Here is a 23,117-nt window from a genome sequence, read left to right as displayed (position 1 = left end):
TATTAAATATTTCTTACATTTGTTATATTTTCATCTAGTTTAAACAAATATTATAAGAAAATCCGTCTTAGAGCTCAATGAAAATGATTCTTTATGTTTTTAGATAAAATATTTTCAAAGAATCTGGTGAATTAGTTAATTTTTAGTCAATTATTCAGTTGATTCAATGATTTGAGATAATCTCGCAACAAAATGTTTGTTTTTGTTGAACAACAGCATAAATTTTTAATAAATGTGAACAGTTAATAATTTAAAACGGTTACAGCCGAAAACATCGCGGAAGAAAACGTCTCGGAGAAAACAACGCAAGGCGAAAACGTCGTGATACAAAACATCGTGGGAGAAAACATCGCAGAGAGATAACATCGCAGTCCTAAAACATCGTGGTACGAAACATCGTCGTCGGAAATAAAGCAGTTCAAAAACTTCGCAATTTAAAAACATCGTCGTCGAAAATATCGTGGTAAAAAATAAAGTATCTACAAATCATCGCATCTTTCTTCAAACATGTTTTTCGCAAACATACTTTAATAACTGTAAATGGATATTCCCATAATGATTTGTGAGCGCAAGATGGAAAGAAAGATCATTTTTACTTTCACATTTTTTTATTAAATAATAAATTTTTTCTGAAAAAGTAAGAAGGAAACTTAAGCATAGCAAATTAATGCAACTTATAGTAATTAATAGAATTTTAAACCGACATAGTTAACTAAAAGAGGCCATTAATAAATCATTTTTATAAAGTTTTTACGGGTAATTTTTGATGAAAAGTATAAGCTATAAGTTGCATTTAATTTTCTATGCTTAAGTTTCCTTCTTACTTTTTCAGCAAAAATTTATTAGTGAATAAAAAAAAAATGTGAAAGCAAAAATTATCCTTCTTTACATTTTGCGCTCACAAATCATTATTGGAATATCCATTTACAATTATTAAAGCATGTTTGCGAAAAGTATGTATGAAAAAAGTATGTCTGCGATGTTATCGTCATGCGATGATTTGTAGATACTTTATTTTTTACCACGATATTTTCAACGACGATGTTTTTAAACTGCGAAGTTTTTGAACCGTTTTATTTTCGACGACGATGTTTTTTACCACGATGTTTTAGAATTGCGATATTTTTTCTTTGTGATGTTTTCTCGCACGATGTTTTGTAGCACGACGTTTTCGCCTTGCGTTGTTTTCGTCCGCGATGTTTTTGCCGCGATGTTCTCGGCGGACACCTTTAAAACTAAGGTTAGGAATGTTAAAAAATTAAACACGAGTTTTGAACATCTTAAGCCCTTAAGAATAACCCGTGGGGAAATACTAAATGTCAAAACTATTTAATTTTAATGCATGAGACAATTAAATAATTATTACTTTTTCCAAATTTTAATTTCGTTTAGTAAATTCATAATTAGTTTCATTTCTTGATTCAAATTAAGCAAAACACATCAGGGTTATTATCTAAAAGAAGCAAGCTTTTGTGGATAATTTTATTTGGCGAATACCTTTCGTTCTTTGCATTCAGAAAATGAAATCATCCACGAAATAATAAAAAATATGAATGCTTTCAGATTTTGTATTACGCCCAAATGATAGGTCTTTTTCTTTATTTACAGACACATACACGATTCGAGAGCATTTGAGCTAATGCCACATTGGGCTAAAAATATTTTAAAACAGCATACCTTTAGAATTTCCTATAGACAGTATCATGCGCTTGAGATAAAATTGTTTTCGCCCCTAAATAAAAGTGCTGCCACTACTCGCTTTAAAATTGCTGAGTTTTTTTAATCAAAAATTCGTTAAAGTTTTACAAAATATGAAATAGAAAATAAAACAAATTCAAATTCCAAAGTCGGGCATTCAGGTACCCATGTTCAGGTGGAGAACTATGTTATTCAAAATTTGTTGCCTCTAGATACTACCTTTTATTTAGTTTCTTTAAATATAATACAGGGCAATAATATTTGGTGGCAACAATTTGAAAAGTGATACAGCCGTTTATAGTAATTCGCCGCAAAATGCCGTTTCGAGACTAATAGCCCTTCTGTGCTAACGCTCATTGGAGTTGATAACATATAATTTCATAAATAAATCATATAAAAATCACGTAAAGTCCATACAAATAGGTTTTTCAATCATAGAAATGATCAATGTATCTCTACTTTAGCCCCCTAACCACCATGTTCGACAATAATGATTCACACGTTGCTTCAAGCGAAGAGCGTAAAGGGAAGAGCTTTACTTCTAGAAGATAAACAAAAACTTGACGCGAACAGTACAATTAAGCTGATAGAAGACTTAATGTTCCGCAAGGAAAATCAGGAGCATTTTAATACAATGGAAATAGATTTAAATAAAAGAAAAAAATCTGCTGTGCCCATAATTCAAATCAAATCCTAACAAGGTGTTTTATGTTTAGAAAATTCTAAAATAAGTTTCATTCAAAATGCCTTCTGATTTGAATACTTAAATTGTTAGGTAAAATCTGAAGAGTATCATTAGCTACCCTTTAAAAAATGCCGTAATATATTTAACAGTTACGTGAAAACCCGTTGCACTCGGTATAAAAATAAGGGAAATTTTATTTCGTTTTACGAATTACAAACAAATTTCAAGCACTGGACTAAGTGGACTACAACCGATTCGAATATTCGAAAACGTCGGATTGCCATTTTCCTGAAAGCTGAATACGTGTTTACTATGTTTACTATAATGCAAGGAAAGGGATTTTAATTTTTCGTTCCTTGTTATTTCTTTTCAAAAGAAGGCCCATTTTTATTCATTAAAAAAAATTAAGCATTTTGGTTTTCTTTAAAAAAAAAAAAAAAAAAAAAAAAAAAAAAGACACATTTTAACAAAAAAACTTACAATAAAATTGTTTTTAATATCCATTTGCAAGAAGAATTCATTTACGCTTCAGTCCAAAAAAGGGGGGAAATAAAAAAGAATGAAAGAGAAAAAAAATAAATACGCATTATTTATACCGGCTGTTTTTTATTTTTATACGCACATGAATGAACGCATTTTACATATAATCTTCTTTTAACTTTTATCATATTAAAACTACATAAAACAAAAAGCTTATCTTCTCCCTGTTCATATAAAGTTTTTTTAAACTCATCTTAATCAAATTAATAAAGTCTTCAAATAATGTATTGTTAGGTATTATCTTTCTACATTATTTAAATCAGTGCTAAAACCTAAAAACATGTAATAATTACGTAAAATTTGACCTGCCCTAGAAAAAGGCTCCGGATAACTGAAGTTCCAAATATTTGGTGTTTGGATAATTAGACTCTTAATATATTTCCTTTTAATTACAAAGCAAGAAACTGAAATGACTAGATTATTTTCATAGCAAATGGAAACCATGCCTCTTAAAAAAGACGTTAAGCAAAAGCGACATAAACAAAACAACTGAAAAAACGGAGTGCAATTAAGGATTCCTTTTTAACTTTTTTTTATTTATTTATCCCTCTCCGTAATTTTTTCCCTCTTTCCTCAGCGCATTCGATCGTCCCGGATTGCAGATGCAGAAAAGAGAACACAAAGTTCAAAGACACTCCGGAATTCTGGGAAAAACGGCAAAGCTGTCGAAACTTTACAAATTATGCAATCTACTTGTTTCGTAAACACGTCCATTTCTCTGGAGGTGGTTGAAATCGAAAATTCTCTGTATTCCAGATCCGAAGAAACTGTTGATAACTCTATTAAAATCGAATTTAGGAACGCAATATGGAAATAATAGATATGTACAGATGGTTGTACTTACCCCAGTCAGGGGGGTGTTGGTGGGGGCCCAACAGACAGCCAACCGATCCACACCAGCTTCCCTTCAGATTCCCATCTCACCCTTGCCCGCCGATGGGTGGAGTATTCCACACGAATGCGCATGTGCGGTGGTCTCCATATCGCTTGCGTCACGTAATTTGGCGCATTCCGATAGCTTTTCTATGATGTGGAGCGAGTGGAGAACTAAGTGAATACAATTTTGCCTTCCAGAGAAGGCAAACGAACGCATTCGAAGTAAACAGTTCCTAATTAATTATGCTACCTTTAATTGAATTCTTAAAGGAATACTCGAGAAATCAAATTTTTCCAAAATGGTCTTAAATCATACAGAATATAGAAATGCACTCAACAGAAAGCTCTTCCAAATTTAATAGGACAGTTATCGGGACTAACTGGGACCACATCCTATTCGGATATTCGAAAAATCTGGATAATTGTTTTCTTCCTGAAAACCAAATGCTTGTTTACTGTAACGCAAATGAATGAATTTATTGTTTTCCTTTTTATTATTTTATTTCAACCAATATTTTTTAAAAAAATTTTTATTAATAAGAAATGCAAAGTACTCTTATTTTCACAAATCAGATAATGAAATCATTCCCAACACTCATTCCTTACTATCAAGAATAATTTAGAAGTAATATTTGAACTGACATAACATCACCACATTTGTTTAGTCTGTTTTATAAAAGCAACGCTTGTTACTGCTAAGTCACGAATCATACAAACGAAAAACAGTAAACAAGCAGAGTATAAATGCTTTTCCATTAATGTTTGTAAGCTACATATGGTTAATAGTTCACGCAAAAGCAATTCTTTTTAATTTACTTTCTTCTTTTATCGCCTTAGATAATTTAATTAAGGGAAATTTTAAAAGTAGCACTAAATTTAATTTTGCTTACCTTCGAAAGCACAGGTGATCAGAATACCTATATATAGAAAAACATGATGCGATTATAATACAATAATCAGTAAAATATACCCTTTTATTATTATATATCACAATAATATAATTACAATTATAGTTATAATTATTATCACATATCACAATGACATTGATGTAACATACAATTTAATAACTAACCAAATTCAACTTAAATTTTGTATTAACTCAATTAAAGATTTTCGTGCATTTCAGTATACAATGTCACAAAAGTATATATTGGTAGGTTACAGTATACAATGTCGCAATAGTCTTCTTTCTTCAGTATTAAATCTGTAGAATTTCTGTAGAATCTGTAATCTCTGAATTTTTGTAGTAATCTGAATTTCTGTAGTATCTGTAGAATCTGTAAAATTAAGAGACTTTATACTAAAATATTAAAATCGAAAACATTTGTATACTTTGTAAACTAATTACATAAAAATTATGTAATCGAAGGATACCTGTTAGCGGAAATAAAATACAAGGGATATATGCAGTTTTATAATTTACTAATTAGCAAAATTATTCTTCATTCGCTAACTTAATTTGAAAGAAATAGCTCTGGTTTATAGCTCTGAACTTCGAAGGCAAACATAATGAATTAACCTTTTTAAAAGTGAATTACATTTGCAAAGTACATTTAAATAGACTACAAAAGATCCCTTTAAAGCGATAAAAGACACAATGATAAAAAATTATTCCTCTTTCGGTTTCTCTTTTTAGCTCATTTCGTCTAAACAAATCCCTTTTTTAAAGGATAATAATTTAAAACCAGCATCCTCACTCTTCATACTCCAGTGTAATACCTGACAGGTTCTTCCAAATTTGACAGTCCCCGGACTTCGGATCCGAGGCTCTCTCTCCCTTTTTTCCTCACCACAAAACACTTAGGAAACTTCGGTTGGTCAGTATTTAAAATGCCTCCATGGTGCACAGATACGAGTAGTATTGTATCGTAGTATTGTAGAGACATTAGGTATTTTTTAAAAGCAGAAGAGATGAAAAATGAGCAATGCCTTCGCCGAGACTCGAACCACGGACCTCTCGAACACGCGTTCAGCGTGCTGACCACTACACCACGAAGGCGTGCTAAGAAGGCGGGAGAAATATCTTATAGTATACACTTATAAATATCTATTCTTTCTCTAGCTTTCGAACCCGGTGTCAAAGATATGTTACCTAGCATCGCTAAACATTATACCAGTCAGAACAGCTTTTGTCTGCATATTGTATCACAGAGTAAATAAAGATCTGTAAAGAATCTGCAATTACTTTATCATTATTTTTTGCATAATACATTATTCTACGAGCATTCTTGAGCAAACTACTTGCAGAATTCACCCAAATTTATCTGAAAGCTCTTAAAGTTATATGATTTGCGCAACATTCGTGTAATAAAGTCAGGAGAAAATGTGAAATAAGGTACATTTGTCGTTAGGGAGATATATGTACTATTTTTCTGTATTTAAACTATATACGAGGGTAATCCAAAAAGTAAGGTCTCCTATTTCTTTTACAAAGAAACTTTTTTCCAACATAATTTTAAAATATGAACTTTTATCTATTTTTCTATATAATCACCATTTTGTTCTATTTATGTTTGTAGGCGTTGTGGCAGTTTTTGTATGCCCATGTCACTCCAGCTAGCCGCTGTGCCGTTGAGTAAACGTTGAACCTCACCTTTCAACTTGTCGTCCTTACTGAAGGGCGTTCCTGCCAAATGTTCTTTCGGCATAGGAAATAGAAAGTAGCTGCTGGTTTCCATATCCAGACTATAGGGTGAGTGAGTGATAATGTCCTGTACTGATTATTGACCTACACCTGGCTATCTACGTAGGCTCGGCCTTCGAGACTCGGACTAGCACTTCTGTGATAAAGTAGTCAGGCTGAAACATTACTTATATGACTTCACCCTAACACAGGACATGCTTCTCCCAGAATCCTCTAAAAATAATCTTCAGACCTGGAAAACTCGACTAGTAGAAAATGGAAAAGGTCTTAAAAAACTCTCAGGATAATTCCATATATTAACGCTAGTGCTGAAAATATTTAAGCCTTTAGCATTTGTTATATACTCCTAACTCAGAATTATCTATTGAAGGACAGCGCACAGTAAATAGTAACATAATGTTTAATTTGAAATTCGCATATTTTCCTCATTTAGTCTAAACCGCTATTTTATAAATAGTATGTAAATATTTCTGTGAATTATTATGTTGATACTTTCATATATTCTGTTAAAAGTTCCAGTATCATCTAGCACAATATATATTTCTATGAAATTGATGTAAATAATCCTATAATTTATGCAGTGCAACTTTTAAGAGTTTATGGCATATTTTTAAGTTTATGATACTTGTAGCAACACATGATACCAATGTATTTCCTTCAAGGGCCTTGTATGTTCATATAATTCAACAACAATTGCTTAAATTCTGTCGTTTGTTCTTCCAGACCTTGGCCATTGTGAATAGATAGTAGATTTTTCCCTGAAGATGGCACGTAATAAGAGCTTAAGCATAATAGCATGCCTGTTGTCCTCATCAGGGTGCAGACAAACTGTTGCAGGGACAACGACGGTTTCACGGAAGATGTAAGAGCAAGTGTTGTCGTTGAAAATGCGTGCGCCCTTGATCGACATTCTTCTTCTCCGGTTCTGAATCTCCCATCTGGTATTTTTCAGTATCTCACAACATCTATATATGCTCGTCACAGCTATGCATGATGTCGACCAGCAATACTCACTTTCAATTCCCAAACACGCTTGCCATGAGTTTACCGGCAGACTGTGTTTGTTTGAATTTTCGCGACTTGGGCGAGGAAGAAGGCCGCCGTTCACATGATTATTGTTTGGTCTCAGGTGTGAAATGGAACGCTCAGGTTTCGTCACCGTGACAATCGAATCCAAAACACTGCTCATTTCGTCTGCATAGCGGGGAAATATTTTTCAGGGATGAGTTAACTCACTGCTGTTTTAGTGATCCTTTGTGAGCAGTCAAGGTGTCCATCTTTTGAGTACCTTCTTCCAATGTTGAAAATTTCGACCTAAATCCTATCAACGGTGTTTTGAGAAACCTTGAGAACCCGAAATACAGAGATCATCCAGAGTGATCCTCCGGTATTCACGCATGCTTTGCTCAACCTTTGCCTCGTCGAAAATTAACTGTCTTCCTCTCCTTTCTTAGAAGTGAATTTCAAGATGACAAACTACAAACTCTCTACACCACTTGCAGATGGTATAAGCATCCACGCACCAATTGTAATTGGTTGCGAATTTCAATCAGTTTAGAGCATTTTGCGTTCAAAAAAGAAAAAAAAAGGGGGTAACTATGAGAACAACTAACGAATAACTACTTGGCGGTAGGGCCAAACGAGAGCTCAGTTACAAATGGCTAAGTCAAGACTAAGCGTTCCTGTGAAGTGCACGCAGCCGTGTTTAGGAATGCAGAGGGCAACAGACACAAATTGTTGCTAACAGTTGCAGGAACATTTGGAAGGTATTCTCGGAATCTGGAGACCTTGCTTTGGGGATTAAAGATGTTAAACATATATTTCAATAATTGTACTAAAGATGAATATGTTTATAAAAATCATACACTCTATTTATTATAAATCATATAGGTTATAGAATCATTAGGCCTTTTTTTTTCGGAGCAGAAAACTGAAGCAAACAATGCCTTCAGTTGCTTTGAAGCAGGTAATGCCTTAGACTTGATTTCAACTTCGGACCTTCCAATTAAATCGTCAGAAGTGCTTCTAGTTACACCACAAAAGCACGCGGAAAGAAGGCAGAAAATGCGCTATAAAATTACAAAATATAACTTTTGCGTCATACAAATTATATAATAAAGTTAACAAATACATCACTTTTTGCTATAAATTACGTCAATCAGATATTTTATTAAAAATAATAAGATACAAATTATTTCTTAAAAAGTACGTACTTTTTATTCAAGTTAACACATTATTTTTATGCTAATTATTTTATGTGCCGTCTCTTTCTTCCATCAGCCGCCATAAAAACGCAGATTAGAATGAATTTTAATTACAAATAAATTTTTAGTTTAGGTATAGAGTTATGTAAAACCGCTAATAACGTTGTTTACGTTGTTAAGTACCCACTTATTGTAATCTATGTATATTTTAGAACGCAGGGATTGATGCTCAGTTAACTGGAGCGGATTTATTTAGTCGTTGACATTTAGTTTGCAACGCATATAAATATTTGAATTACGGAAACTCTACGAATAGCAATTACCATTTATTAATTTTTGGCTGTAGTACAAAACCTTCTAATTAAATTTTACTGGATTTCTATATTTTAGTTAAATAGAAGAAGGAAAATCGTCAAAGCAAAGGAATGTTAAAGAGGTATTACATAAATAGTTAATTTGATTTAACCTTAGACATACATTTAAATAATTTCATCTCATTAAGTAATGTATTTTTTAGCTCGAGAGATCAGTTTGTGGCCGCATGATGCATGAAATGTTAACACTTCTTCGTTTTCATGTTACCTTGATCGCATAACTCTAGATATCACGAATAATCATTGTCTTAGTTGCATAGGGTAATAAAATACCCATATTGTATTACGGTTTTGCAGAGGTTTAGGTTTAAGCTTTTACGAAATCAAAATTTGAAGAAGACATAATTCTCGATACTTAAACGTAGTCTTAGCTTTCAAAACATAATCTTTGTAAATCTACATAAAGCTTGGCATATTCATGCAGCTGGATTGATTCCTTCATAGAATTTAAGTTTCCTAGTTACGGGTTTTTAATGCTTTAAAAGCTTATTAAAAAATAATAACCTTTGATACGCGATTTCAGTTTAAAAAGGGAAAAGTAGTCTGCAGGTACCAAATCTGGCCAATTATCCTATTCCAAACAGAAAACGTCATCAATATCGTCTTACTTCGAAATTTCTGAAGCCGAAGTTGTGGCCATGGTGAGCCTTCTCTTGTCCAAGAACATGCTTGACTCTGGAGCATTAGTAAAATTCCAAATTTCATCTTCATTCATATTTTATTTGAAATAAACCAGTTGCTTTTCTCGCTTTGTAGCAAACCTTCATTGCTATGTTTTCCAGTCTAGAACATCAAATCAAAACAATCGATTAACAGCATAGAAAATTGCCTTGTAGGAAAATGATATTCCGAAAAAGGATTCTTAGGATGTCAAGTTAAGTAATAATGCTCGTTTGGAAGTTTTGTCGGAATTCGTTAAAACAACTAAGCATAAAACTTTGTATAAGTATATATTTCTGATTTGAAAATACGTAAAGTAATTAATACTAGTTTGATTCTAAGACTCGAAAGCAGAAAGTAATTCGGATAATTGGGTCTCGGTTATAAGGATTTCGGATGCCTTTGGTCATGCTATGCTTTTTGTTTACCTTCGAAACATGTCACCAACAATAGAGTGAGAAGAAAATAGAGACATTTTCCAACGACATTCTAATCTTCCCTGCAGGTCATATTAGGGTAGGCGTTTCGGGCGTGGTCACGACCTCGAAAGAAAAAACGTATCACTATTACTGTCCTGCGAGCACTTCCCACTTTCGTGCTCCTGCTGCATTAATTTGATGAAACAAGCTACTGGTGGCATACAGAGGAAAAAAATATATAACTAGAAAAGTTCCAAGATAACGTGCAGCAGTTCTTTAAGCAAATTATTCCAATAGCGAATTTTTCGCGCTTGCTGGAGATGTACATTGCTTAGAATAAAGAGAATGTTATTTGAGTTAAAATTAAATAATTTTCTTCATAGAAGGGAAGTTTGTTTAAACATTTTTTCTTTGAACTATAATTTACCACAATTGGTTAATACTTAGATCGTGAATGATTATTATAATACTAAAACAGCTTCTCGATTGTTTTCCTTGGTGATTTCTTTTTTATCATCTGCACTAGAATTTTGTTTCTTTTTCTTTTAAATTTTATGCACAAGTATTAAATGTATACAAAATAATTGTAATACTAGCTTTTATAAGTTTACATGAAACTGCCCTGTGCAATCAACTGTTTAAAAGGCAGGAATTTTATTTACAATCTAGCTATCACTTAAAATTATCAAAATATTATTAAAATAAATACTGGTTACCTTTAGTGCCTTGTTAAATAATATACTACTGCAATCTCCAAAAGACTACATTAAATACGTCGCATAACTGCACGCTGATTCATTGATTTCCATTGCCATTGTTTCGGTTTACTTTTAAACACCTAGATGAGAAGTTTTATTGTATCCCCTATGCGAAATTACTGTCCCAGCGAAACAGAAACTGTGGACTCTTCACTTTCGAGAAATATATGTATTTCTTCATTTGGTACTTAATTTGAGATGGGAAAATAACATAGAATTTTTTCCATACATTTGGCATTGTTGTTTTGAACAGTTCGATTTCAATATATAATTTTATATTCTGCAATTTGAGTTAATTGAAATCAGTTAAGTAAGCTTATCGTAGCCGTTTAACACAGCACAGGTCTTAAACTGAAGTCCGAGAATAACGATAAAATTTCAGATTTTTTCTTAACGATTTTTTATATTTTTAATTAATTCATTTTAAAAACCTTTTAGCAGTGAACTCCTGTTTGAAACCTTTTAATCTAATATGGATTTTCAAAGTGCAGTTTTTTTTTCCTTTTACAAAACAAAAATTGGCTTGATAACTTTATGAGGATAATCTATTTATTTTTAAATAATAGTTCATTTTAAGTTTGGCTACTTTCCTATTACTCTTTACACCCACGCCTTTCATGCCAGAATGTAAATGAGACAGAGAGAGTTTGATCAGATTAATGAAGAATGAAGTGCTATTTAAGCAAGAGTTTCAGAAGCGTGTCAAACACAACGTGTCAGGCCATGTCGTCACAGCACAACGTGTCCAGGCTACGTTGTGGTGTGATTAGATTACTAGCGATTTGAGTTAGCGGCGTTGAGTGTTTTAGCCATTGGGCTTTGTCTCGCCCGTTTACTACAAACCAGAGCTCTTCCTGTGCTTAAAAGTATTCTGGGAGCCGTTATGCTGATCTGCTACACCTTGAAATTATCAGTTGTTTCGTCATTCTGTTAAGACAGAAGAGTTTGGCTTCTTGTAACCCAAGTAGGGTCATTTTTTAATTTTATGTTTTAATAAAAAGGTCTTATACACCCTTCTTCTAATTTCTGTTTTGTTTCACAATGTTAGAAGATAATTTTTCAGTAATTCTTTTAAAATCTAATTTATATATTCCCAAAGAAACATAGGCTTTACAACTTAAAGCTATTTATCTTACTCAAAGAAACTAGACTTTGTAGAAGAAGATCACATTTTATACAGAAAATTTATGTTATGCTCTACGAATATGTTACAAAATGTCAAAAATAAACTGTTTAAAATCTGCAAAACTAGCCGCTCAGACGTTATAGTGGTCAGGGATGCCTACTGCTGTGCCGAGAGGCCAGAGTTCGAATCCAGGAGAAGACATGGATGTTCGTAAATGTATAGTGTCTCTGCGGCATGGGGGAACTCTAATTATATAGCGAGACGAAAGTCTTCTCGTGTGGATTAGTAGCAAGAGAGATACCATTCCCAAAGATGCTCTACCTCAAACCTTGGGGGATGATAGAAGTCCAACCCCCTTGAGACTCTGGCAGCCATTCTTCCATGAAATTTATGGGCATGATTAGCTGAAAATCTTAGGAAGGGCCGAAAAGCTGGCTGAAAATCCTACAGTTTCGTACATCAGTCTTAGAAGAAATTGGTTTTGCTCCGTTACTTTTTTGATTTTAAATTCACCCATCACTTATGGGATACATTCTGGTCAGAAAGGCACTAGTTACCTGGTGCCTAATTACCTAGGTCACCTACGTTACTAGTTACCTAGGTCAAGATAAGAGCTGCGAATAGCATTCGTGCAAGAATGAAGTAAGCACAATTACAGATATTGACATAACGAACACCAGCTCTGTACTTATAGTCATCATGTGTATACCTCGCAGGCTACCTGTCTAGAACTGTGGTACCCAGGAGTTATTTGAGAACGGAGAGTTCAAAGCTTTGAGGCTTCGAAACAGTGAAAACTCTTACAATAGGGAGTTGGGATTCTTGCTTTTATTTTTGCAGACTTTATAGAATCGGTAAACGTGTTTGCTTTTCGATTCGCAAGCGTTTCTTCCTGGGTAATGAAAGAATGGGACATCATAATCTTACCACTGTTTGGTTACCCTGTTTTCATATATCAAACTGTTAAAATGCATGTAAGCCTGAGCACGGTGATCATACGGCACAAAAATTTTACTCTGTGCCGCCAAGAATTTATGCTATGATACACTGTTTATTTTGTTTCCTTCAGATCAGGGTTTTTAATTCTTTTTGAAAATTTCCGCATATTTTCATCTTATCAGCATATTTTCATCTTATCAACATCATTTTCATCAGCATATTAATTGTATTTTATTATCATTTGTCTATCGGTATGTGTGACCAACAATTTGCATTTTTTGTTCTACGGATGATTTTAGTTTAGTTTATGCTGTTATTAAGTGACTGCTATGTTATACAGTTTAATACTGCGTATGTAAACAAATATACATAACGCCAACGCTATTTACATATTTTGTAAATAGCGTTGGCGAATATTCGAGTATTGTGTAAAAATACAATGAATATTCAAGTATTCATTGTATTTTTTTACAATACTTGAATGAATGAATATTCAAGTATTGTGTAAAAATACAAAATTGAAGTATTATGCATTTCATAAAAATTAATGATAAAATATTCATTCAGTTAACTGTAAGGTTTCTCCTCATTATGCAAATAGTTACACTGTTTACTTTCTCTTTGTCTCCTTTTACAGTATTGAAATAATGTAATTACTATAACTTTGTCTTAAAAAAGAAAGATATTTATGTTTCTTACCCATGTAAATCACCATTTGTTATAAAAAGTTAATTTAAAGGTGTTGAAAAGAATAAATTTTTTCCTTATTAAAACCATTTTTACTTCTTGTTATTATTATTAATGTAATTTTTACAGTATCTTATTCCCCAAATATCCATCCACTTCTTATTTTAGGAACTAAAATTTATGTATAGTACGAAACTACATTCTCTACATCCCATCACCTTCTTCTGCGTTCTTTCATGGGAACAACAAAATATTCTTTTTTTAATTGGATTGTTGTAATTCAACAGCACTCAAGCTCTCTACGTAAGGAACAAGTAAGACAGTATTCTACGAAGAAAATTCGACACAGGCTAGTAATAGTTTTATATTCAAGTTATACTGAAACCAAAACATTTTATGGAATATTCGTTAATCCCATTTTTTAATTTATTACGTCCTCTCCCATTTAGGCACTTCACGGAAAGGGTGGAATGCGTCGTGGAATTCTTTCTAAGGGAAACCGTGGCTCGTATCCACAGTACACATGGGGAAAACCACAAAAACGCCTATGCAGCCAGCTCGTTCACTCAGGACTCGAACCCCGGACCGAGCTACCAGTGTTCAGCGGCTTTAACCACTCGGCCGCTGCTGAGCTTCGCCGATCGTTACCACACATTTTCTTAAAATTAATGTACACTCCTTTTAATAGTTAAAATACCAGTTAAATTTCTTTTAAAATGGATCTTAATCGATATCTGAATTTTGTGTGTGTGTGTGTGTGAATGGAAATGCGCACTATATAATACGCAGGCGCAGAGGATCAAAGCACCTTTTAGAATAATTTAGATCAATCGAAACTAAAAAAAAATTATTGTTATGATATTCCGTACATTTATTCTACTTATATCACCAACCCTCTTTTATTCGATTAAATGAGCTGAAAATAAGAATATGGATTAGATTTGTTCTTCGGTTTTTAAATAAATCTAAGATTTTCGACATAAATTTTATATTATTTCATTTCGAAGCTTGTTTATCGTATAGAAAACATTAGAAATATTAAAACTCTACATAAATGGATCAGTTTAAAATTGAATATCAAATATTATGTAAATTACATTTATTAAATTTTTAACTTTTTTATTTTGAAGATAAATGCCTGTTCATGTTGGTTATTATATAATAAACACTAAGTGATTTCTAATGCGTAACTCTTTAAGTGTTTATTTATTTAATAAGCATTTTCTCGTTAAGTTTATTAAATAAACATTTATAAAAAAAATCATCTGAAAGCTTTAAGATTCAGCCAAAAGAGAGGCGGTTTTTTTTTCATTTACACACACACACAAGTTTCGAAAGCATTTAGGCTAATGCCCCTTTTGGCTAAAAATATTTAAGAACAGCATGTCTTTCGAATTTCCGATAGAAAATCTCGCGCTCTGGAGACAAAAATGCTTTATTCCGTACAGTGTTACCACCGCTCACTTTGAAATCGTTGTGTGTGTATTTAATTATAGCAAAGCACACTAAGGCTATCTGACTAAGGAGAGGATGCCTTCGTGGAGGACTTTCTAAGGGAAACTGGCTACTATACACGTTACACATGGGGAAAACCACTGAAATCATTGTGTTTTTTAATCAAAAGTTTCACACAAGTGAAATAGATAATACAACAAATTCGAAATTCCAAATTCGAGCTTCCATGTGCTATATTCGGGATAAGGACTACGTTATTCAAACTTTGATGGCACTAGATACCTTGTTTTTTCACAGTGCCAGAAACATACCTACATTCATGCAACTTCTTCATTATTTAATTTCTTTAAATAATATACTACATGTCGATAATATTTGGGAGCAACAATTTGAAAGGTGAACAACGTTTTTAGTGATTCGACGCAAAAAGCTGTTTCGTGACTAACCCTTCTGGATTAACGCCCCTTTGGGCTAAAAATAAAATATTCTATTATTGATTACTATTAATGAATTATAAATAATATAATATTAGCTAACTAGCTATTATTAATTAAATTTTTAAAAATAACATATTTATTTTTTCAACACTATTTTGAAAATTATGTGAAACACCCATTGTCTATGAGCTGTTGCTGGAAATGTGTGCTCTATGCAGCATATTACTATGTGGTCATGTACAGATTTTACAGATTTTTGCATGCTTGAAATCGTAATGAAACCTGTCCTTAACTGAAGCAATAATAATCAGACTTTTACATCTCTTTCTGTTACAACTCAGAAATAAAAAGTATTATTCCAGTGAAGGGAATTATGTCACTAAACAGAGGGAAAGATTCTCATCTCCAATATAAATCGGTAAAATGGCGCATACTTCTAAAATTCTCATTTTCACAGATTATTTTCCAGTTAGGTACAAATGAAAAGAAAGATTTCTCTTCTTAAGCAAACCCAAACTCAAAAAACCCTTGCCACTGTGGAAATAAAAATTGAAGAATCGCTCAAAACGAAGTAGTTTCCGAAATCTTTTGAGAAATGCGGTGGAAAAGTGCTTTTCGATGATCCTGTTCCTCTCTCCATCGCGACTCGATCCTCGAGTTGCCTGCGGGTGTGTGGCCCTGGCTAAAGAGAGAGCACGTTTGAAATGCCAAAGGTCAGGCTTTGCATCCGGACGAGCAAATCCCAATCGATTTTTTTTTCCTTAACAAAGCAGTTTGCAAATTTCCATTCAGAGGTACTTCAGGAATAAATTGTTTATTTGCTGCTGTCATAACTTATTACGTGTTATTTTGTTTTTATGATTTACAAACGATTTTATCTCGATAATGAATTTTGTTGACGAATTATGGAGTTAAGCCATGTAATAAAAAGATGCTAACACTTGCGGAAAATTAATTAGTAAAGGAAAATATGAAATATTTTTAATGTATCGCTTTTTACGTCTCAGTTTTCTTTTGTAAGGTTATAAGGTATTTTCTCTCTCTCCTTTCCGCATGCTTTCGTGGTGTAACCAGAAGCACACTCGATGCGTATTCGGGAGGTCCCGAGTTCGAATCGCGGCGAAAGCATTGCATATTTTTCACGTCTCCAACATCAAAAACGCTAATAACTCTACAATAGCGCCCGAACTAAAAGTTGTTGGATGCTAATTTTGTACCACCAGGATTTGGCAATTGGGTCCCCTCACTCCCAGTCGCCCTTCAAAAGGGAGAGTATATAATGTATTTTGTCTTTTCATTCCTGCATGCCTTCGGGGCGTAAATGGAAGTACAACGAGACGTATTCCAGAAGTTCGGAGTTCAAATCTCGGCTAAGGCACTGCACACTTTTCAGGTCTCCAGCATCATAATTTCTAATGACTCTACAAGGTATTATTTAGAGACGTGAACTTTTATTCTAAGGTTTATAACGGATCAAAATTTTAACTTGCTGTAACCCATACATGTTCATTTGTGTGTATCATATCACGCTCTTAAGAACGATGTAAGGCAATTTTATATTTAAAGAACAAGATCCATTAGAATAACGTGTAGCAGCATAACAACTCTTTAACAATTATTTCGGTAGTTTTATAAGGTATTTCTCCCGCCTTCTTAGCGTACCTTCGTGGTGTAGTGGTTTGCACACTGGGCCGGTGTTTCAGAGGTTCGTGGTTCGATTCTCGGCGAAGGCGTTTGCTAATTTTCATCTTGCCTGCTTCCAAAAAAATCCTAATGTCTTTACATTTTGACAAGCTGCATCTTAAAGAAACAAATCTCTGAGTGAAAGGATGCCTAAGATATCTGCTGATATTTTTGGTAAGTAATGTTAAATTCGTTCTCCCGTAGGCTAGAATTTGTGACATTTTTTTATTTAATTATCCCTTAAAGTAGAAAAACGAAAGAACTGTTTGTACACGTATAATAGTTGTTATACAAATTTTTATGCGTATGTTTCTTTCCTGCAGTCAGTAAGGGTTGTCCTTATTTAGTTATTACTCAATTATTTTTACTTTTATTTACTGTTATAAGGTCTGGAAATAATGTTACTAGTTAGTCATATATTAAAATTAAAGCTAAACTACTAATGGTATTGTTAAGGAATTATCTTTAATCATTAATATGCTTACCAATTATCAAAATAACTTAATATCAGTCCTGAGTTAACAGATGACTAATATTAGAGAGTTAAACGATTATATTAGTAATTAAATTCTCTAGAAATTATGTTTCTTTCGTGCAGATTCTTTTCTTATATGAAATTTTATCTGATAAATATAACATATATGTTTCTCGAATTCTAAAAAAACGACGTCAATTTTCGCCTAACGTAATCCTCCACCCGAACATGGGCACCTGAAAGTTCGAATTTTGAATTTCGAATCTGTTTTATCCTCTATTTCATTTTTGTGAAACTTTAACAAATTTTTGGTTGAACAAACTCAATTATTTCAAAGCGCGCAGTGGCAAAACTGTACGGAAAAATAAATTTATCTCCAGCACGCGAGACTGTGCATCAAAAACTCTAAATATATGCTCCTTTTAAATTATTTTGTGATATTGTTCTTGAATTAAATTTTATGGTTTAAGTGCAAATAATATTAATATAATATTAATATATTTAATAAATAAAGGTATCACACAAAACGTTAAAAAAAAACTCCTCTTTGGGCGTAGAATAAAATCTGAAGGCTTTCAGTTTTTTGTTAATTATCATTATTGTTATTATTATTATTAATGTACGTTTTTTAGGTACTTAGTAAGTGAAATTTAAAGTTTATTTAATTTTTTTTTGTTTTGTTTTGTTAAAAATGTTTTTAAATAAAAATTAATAAAGGAGAAATAACGAATTAAAAATTCTGATATAATTATATAGTTCTCATCACTGAAGGAGGTCTGAATTTTATGACGAGACAGACGATCTAATTTTAATAGTGTATCATTACGATCCTGGGTACTCTCCAGGAGTCAGAACATTTTGTTTGAACTTTAATTTCTGAAAAATTAAATTTTAAACCTTTCCATCTTTAATTACATTTTTTGCATCGTATACTTTTTATCTTAATTTTCCTACCCATTACTTTAAATTTTACCTCATTATCTCAAGATTCGCTGTCTTATTCGCATGTAACACCTGTAAATATTGCTTCTTTGCATTGCCATTTTGAATGTTGGGAAACCACATTCTCAGTGCTTTGACATCGCTTAAGAAAAGCTTTTGCGATATTTTACTTCATTTGTACTAAAGAATATAAATAAAAAATAAAATTTAAGAAAATCTGAAAGTTTTTAGATTTTATATTACGCTTGAAGGAGCTTTTTTTAACGTTTTCTGTGTTAGATTTATTTATTAGACCAAAGGACGTTAACCCAGAAGGGATATTAATTTCGTTTTGACATTTTGCGTTGAAAACTTTAGATGTCTGTTTCACTTTTCAAATTGTTGCCACCAAATATTATCGCCCTGTGGTATATTTAATATGTATAATATGTCTCTGTATGTCATATGTATATTTGCACAACCATTGTAACTTTGTAAAACTTTATTTCAAATAAATACCGCTGATAGCGGATGGTAGATAGTTTCCATCAATAGAGCACAAAAGCTGAAAGAATGATGGTGCAGTTGCTCTGTTGATGGTCTTCTGTGGTATATTTAAAGAAATTAAGTAGTGTAGAATCTTCATAAATGTATGCACGTTTCTTGCATTGTGATAAAATAACGGTACCTAGAGCTATCAAATTTTAAACAACGTAATCCTCCACCGAATATGAGCTTCCGGAAGCCCTAATTTGGAATTCGGAATTTATGTTATTATCGATTTCATATTTTGTAACACTTTAACGAATTTTTGATTAAAACAAACTCAACGCTTTCAAAACGAACAATGGCAACACTGTGCGGAAAAAAAAAGGGAAAAAACCCTTTTTCTCTCTAGCGCACGAGACTTTATATCGGTAATTCTAAAGATATGCTGATTTTAAAACTATTTTGCGATATTACTGTTGAATTGAATTTTATGCTTTAAGTGCGAAGAACATGATATTTAATAAATAAAGGTAACACGCAGAACGTTAAAAAAAACACTTTGGGAGTAATGCAAAATCTAAAATTTTTTAGATTTTTTAGTGTCTTTTTTATATCAATAAACGTCATATTCTCCGCGTTTAAACCATAAAATTCTATTCAACAGCAATACCACAAAATAATTTAATAACAGCATATCTTTAGAATTTCTGATATATGGTTTCGCGCACTGGAGATAAAAATATTTTTCTTTTTCGTACAGTGTTGCCATTGCTCAGTTTAAATCTTTAAGTTTCTTAACCCAAAACTCATAAATGCTTCTAAAAATATAAAATAAAAAATAAAACAAATTCCTAATTCCTAATTTGGGCTCCCAGGTGCCCATATTCAGGTGGAGATGTACGCTATTCAAAATTTGATGGCTCTAGGTACCATTACTTTATCACAAAGCGAGAAATATGTATACATTTATGCGGGTTCTTCATTGTTTAATTTCTTTAAATATAATACAAGGAGATAATATTTGGTGGAAACAATTTGAAGAAAAGTAAAATGCTGTTTTATAGTGAAACGCCACAAAATACCAAAACGAAATTAATAGCCCTCCCTGGCTAGCAATGTTTTTTTCAAAAACTTACATATTGTTATCTACATAAGAGTTACACAAGATCATGTTTTCGAAATTATCTTAAAGACAAAGAAAATGTTAAGAACTTTTGAAAATCTTTTTAAAGAAGCTTTCAAACTAAATTTCACCTAACTACAAGCTTTTTACTAAGATTACCGGCTATTTTTTTCTGCAGTAAAAATTAAATAAATCGTGGAATAAAAAAAATCCAGTTTAATATCTTGAAATCTGGTTTACGCATATAGGAAGACCATTTACACATTAAAGTATGTAAAGCAAATAAAAATTCGAAATCAAAGTTTTTTACTATTGCTAAATGTTTACTCGTAAAAGAGAATACGTAACGTGTACATATCCCAGTGAAAAGCCGTAATGTAAGTAAACTAACAATTCGAAATATATTTCCTTTTACAATGAGAACTAGAATGAGTAAGTAGTGCAAACCAAAGGGGTATTGTAAAGATTCAGAATTCTGAATCGAGTTTTGCTGAAATGCAAACGAACAACGAGGAATAAGGCAAATATTTCGTTTTGTTTTACGGAAAAAAGCCATAACAGTTGACCACATCTGATACTGAATCTCTGCATCATGACATATGAGCAACAATTATTCTATTCATTATTTTGTTGCCATCAAAAGTATGAAAACATTATTCATGGAAAACATATTAATTTAATTTCTCCCGCTGCAACACTTTTTAAAATTTTATCCACTAATAAAATTGTAGTATGGGTTGTCAACATTGTTAGTTTTCATAAAATTGTAGTATGAATTTTCCCTTTAGCAAGTTTTGATGTAGGAAAACTCTCATAGTTTGTCTAGATCAAGGTATGTATTCCTAGATAGTTTACGCACTGGATTCTGCTTCTGCTAGCTTAAATTAGCTTCTGAAGTCGAGGTCGGTGGCACACTTGCACTAACTACGCGGATGGTGAAAGGTAGATTGTGTGTACTTCTAGCAGTAACATAGGGTTGGTCCTCTCCTGCTACGGTATCTTTCACTTTTAATATTTAGGTACATGATGCATGTACTTATGATTATAAATATTACTCTATGCTACGTTTTTAAGAAGGGTTCCAAAAACAGGCAAATTGTATCTCTTCTTTGCATTTTTTGTACAAGCGGTTCTACATTGAGAACATTAAATACTTTATCAGATAACCTGAACTGAATATCGGACGATCAGTGAGGATTGGCAACTGTCTAACAAGAACTTTCAGATTCTTCTCTTCTGGGAGGAGATACAAATGATAGATAAATTATGCTCGCTAAAAAGACTTGCTAACCTTCGATGCTCATCGGTGTTCTGTGATAGGATTTCATAATAACTTTTTGCCTCCTTTTTTTTTCTCGGTAATTTATAATGTTTCCTTGTTTCAAAGTTTCTATGAAAATATTTTTAAGAGTATTTATAGTCACCGACTGAAATGGGTGGTATTTTTGCGGAACGGTAGTCAGTAAGCTTATAGTGTTGCGAGGCCCCAACTTGTCAGCAACAGTGGTAGTGACTGCTATGAACTGTAAATTTCACAAACTCGTAAGAAGGGTTTAAATCCCTTTTTATTCCACTTTAGAAATAACAGCTGCGTTCACTTGACGCTCACAAACTACGCCGACCCGGCGGTTTAACAAAACAGAAATGTGAAACTAAAAATAAATGACAGGATGAATAAATAACGAGATCACTACCTACGAGGCTCTAAAATCGTAACTAACTTAACAGCGTTCTAAGATATAGCTGAGATTCAGCAAGCTTTCTTATTAAAGCAGTTAAAGATTCAACGAACTGCCGAAATAGGCACACAGGCCGAAACGCGCGGTTCTTAAATTTCTGCCTAGCAACCTTCACGCTCGCGATTCAAGAAGCACACATACAATCTCGTTTCCCTTCTATTTAAACTCAACTTACTTCTGCTAAAATTTGAATAGACTGCGCGTTCTACTACAATTTACATACTCTGGCATTGGCAATTCTAGGGGAAAGTAAAGGCTCGACAGGAAAGATAGCTTAAAATAAATGTTAGTTAAAATAAATATAAACCCTATACAAGCTCCTGATAATCAAAATTTAGCATGTGTTTTTTTTTCAATATTTCTTTTGCTGGGTTAAATTTACTCCGTTGTCCTCATGGAAGTTTTCTTTTACTTTTGATCTTTTATTCGATTTTACTTTTAGTTTGAGCGTCATTTCGCACAGAACTTTAATGGTATGTGTCTATTCATTTTGTTCAACAGTCGCAGCATTTTTGAGTCAACTTATTTCCAAGAGCGACAGAGTTATTATCCGTAGAAGTCGAACTAAGCGGATCCTTAGAACCTTTTACTAGAATGTTTTCACCCCATATATTCAATAATAATAGAAGTAATACTAATATACATAATTTCAATCGATTTGTTTTCAAGTTTAAGCTTTGAATTTTAAAACAAAATCAGAAATCTTTATTTTTATCAAAAACGCAAACTCAAATTTCTCTTCAAAAGAAATCTCCTCATTATAGTCCTTAATTTAGCTCAGCTAATTTAACACATATGTTTTTAATAAATGTTGTTTTCCAATTTAATCTGAACCTATTCATGACTAAAATAATCTTATCCAAGTCAACAATAATCCAAAATAAAAATGTTTCTGTCTGAACTCCTGTCCTAACCAAATTCAGAAATCAACCCCAAAACAAAAATAATTGCTTACCCGTGAAAAGGAGATGCTATATACTCTTTTTGCAAAGCAATAATCCAAAGAAAAGTAAATCACATATGTCAACCAGCAAATTCACATTCCAAATTACACTGTCCATGTAACATTAAGTCCAAACACCAAATATTCGCTGAAATCTCAGGGACACACAGCAAAATGTTTAAAGATAATTTAAGAACAATTAGAAATAAGTACACATACAATGCGGTGTAATTAACCTGCCG

At 32.6% G+C, this 23,117-nt stretch overlaps 1 protein-coding gene across 1 annotated transcript in view; it reads right to left on the bottom strand.

Moving 5' to 3' along the window:
• LOC118189810 (cell adhesion molecule Dscam1-like) overlaps positions 1–3,833 on the bottom strand; it is a 451,139-nt gene extending 447,306 nt beyond the window's left edge. The window contains exon 1 of the mRNA XM_085817549.1: positions 3,768–3,833. The gene's annotated coding sequence lies outside the window, so the exon portion shown is untranslated. The remainder of the gene's footprint in view (positions 1–3,767) is intronic.
• Positions 3,834–23,117: the final 19,284 nt, after the last annotated feature.

The sequence above is a fragment of the Stegodyphus dumicola genome, chromosome 5, assembly GCF_044657685.1.
Source record: "Stegodyphus dumicola isolate Sdum_Otavi_A_Nest chromosome 5, ASM4465768v1".
In the NCBI taxonomy this organism is placed as follows: domain Eukaryota; kingdom Metazoa; phylum Arthropoda; class Arachnida; order Araneae; family Eresidae; genus Stegodyphus; species Stegodyphus dumicola.
This window is presented reverse-complemented; position numbering and strand designations above follow the sequence as displayed.